General features: G+C 43.2%; 1 protein-coding gene across 2 annotated transcripts in view; it reads right to left on the bottom strand.

The window, feature by feature from the left end:
* Positions 1 to 2,500, bottom strand: part of LOC110510463 (caspase-14) — a 23,400-nt gene that overhangs the window by 16,423 nt on the left and 4,477 nt on the right. The window lies entirely within an intron of this gene.

The raw sequence follows: 2,500 nt of genomic DNA, 5'->3' as shown, positions 1-2,500 counted from the left end.
CTCACCTATCTCACATAGCAGATGTTACTATGGTAATGTTTACATTGTTACATCATCACGTCTCACCTATCTCACATAGCAGATGTTACTATGGTAATGTTTACATTGTTACATCATCACGTCTCACCTATCTCACATAGCAGATGTTACTATGGTAATGTTTACATTGTTACATCATCACGTCTCACCTATCTCCCATAGCAGATGTTACTATGGTAATGTTTACATTGTTACATCATCACGTCTCACCTATCTCACATAGCAGATGTTACTATGGTAATGTTTACATTGTTACATCATCACGTCTCACCTATCTCCCATAGCAGATGTTACTATGGTAATGTTTACATTGTTACATCATCACGTCTCACCTATCTCACATAGCAGATGTTACTATGGTAATGTTTACATTGTTACATCATCACGTCTCACCTATCTCACATAGCAGATGTTACTATGGTCATGTTTACATTGTTACATCATAACGTCTCTACTATCTCACATAACAGATATTACTATGGTAATGTTTACATTGTTACATCATCACATCATCGTCTCTTCCTCCTTTACTATTGTCAAGCGTGGGGAATGTCATTCAACTATTAACTTCAGCCTATGAGCATGACACACCAAGTCAATTCCACCACGCTTGCTGATTAACCTATGAGCTAGACACACCAAGTCAATTCCACCAAGCTTGCTGATTAACCTATGAGCTAGACACACCAAGTCAATTCCACCAAGCTTGCTGATTAACCTATGAGCTAGACACACCAAGTCAATTCCACCAAGCTTGCTGATTAACCTATGAGCTAGACACACCAAGTCAATTCCACCACGCTTGCTGATTAACCTATGAGCTAGACACACCAAGTCAATTCCACAAAGCTTGCTGATTAACCTATGAGCTAGACACACCAAGTCAATTCCACCACGCTTGCTGATTAACCTATGAGCTAGACACACCAAGTCAATTCCACCAAGCTTGCTGATTAACCTATGAGCTAGACACACCAAGTCAATTCCACCAAGCTTGCTGATTAACCTATGAGCTAGACACACCAAGTCAATTCCACCACGCTTGCTGATTAACCTATGAGCTAGACACACCAAGTCAATTCCACCACGCTTGCTGATTAACCTATGAGCTAGACACACCAAGTCAATTCCACCACGCTTGCTGATTAACCTATGAGCTAGACACACCAAGTCAATTCCACCAAGCTTGCTGATTAACCTATGAGCTAGACACACCAAGTCAATTCCACCACGCTTGCTGATTAACCTATGAGCTAGACACACCAAGTCAATTCCACCAAGCTTGCTGATTAACCTATGAGCTAGACACACCAAGTCAATTCCACCACGCTTGCTGATTAACCTATGAGCTAGACACACCAAGTCAATTCCACCAAGCTTGCTGATTAACCTATGAGCTAGACACACCAAGTCAATTCCACCACGCTTGCTGATTAACCTATGGGCTAGACACACCAAGTCAATTCCACCACGCTTGCTGATTAACCTATGGGCTAGACACACCAAGTCAATTCCACCACGCTTGCTGATTAACCTATGGGCTCACTCGTACTGTCAACCAATGGGCATAAATACAGGGGAATATGTATATGTCTACTCAAACCTCAGTTCTCCCACTTGCTGTTTTGCAGCAAAAGTCTTCCAATGACCTTCCACCTATGAGGAGCATTCCTATGAGGAGCATTCCTATGAGGAGCATTCCTCTGAGAAGCATTCCTCTGAGAAGCATTCCTCTGAGAAGCATTCCTATGAGGAGCATTCCTCTGAGAAGCATTCCTATGAGAAGCATTCCTCTGAGAAGCATTCCTGAGAAGCATTCCTATGAGGAGCATTCCTCTGAGAAGCATTCCTATGAGAAGCATTCCTCTGAGAAGCATTCCTGAGAAGCATTCCTATGAGGAGCATTCCTCTGAGGAGCATTCCTCTGAGGAGCATTCCTCTGAGAAGCATTCCTCTGAGAAGCATTCCTCTGAGAAGCATTCCTCTGAGAAGCATTCCTATGAGGAGCATTCCTCTGAGAAGCATTCCTGAGAAGCATTCCTATGAGGAGCATTCCTCTGAGAAGCATTCCTCTGAGAAGCATTCCTCTGAGAAGCATTCCTATGAGGAGCATTCCTCTGAGAAGCATTCCTCTGAGAAGCATTCCTCTGAGAAGCATTCCTCTGAGAAGCATTCCTCTGAGATGAGGCCTTGCCCAAACTATTCATTAAAATTCCATGTTGCATTCTGTCTTGTCATTTAGTTAAGCCTGTTATTGATTAAACTACCCCTCATGGTAGAGATTTGCCTAAACATCAGACTGCCATTCATCCTCCGCCATCACCTCATCTTTCAGCATGATGACGCACGGACCCATGTCGTAAGGATCTGTACACAATTCCTGGAAGCTGAAAAAGTCCCAGTTCTTCCATGGGCTGCATACTCACCAGACATGTCACCCATTGAGCATGTTTGGGATGCT

The sequence above is a fragment of the Oncorhynchus mykiss genome, chromosome 19, assembly GCF_013265735.2.
Source record: "Oncorhynchus mykiss isolate Arlee chromosome 19, USDA_OmykA_1.1, whole genome shotgun sequence".
NCBI lineage: Eukaryota > Metazoa > Chordata > Actinopteri > Salmoniformes > Salmonidae > Oncorhynchus > Oncorhynchus mykiss.
Note: the sequence above shows the minus strand (reverse complement) of the source record. Positions and strands in the feature narration are given on the sequence as shown.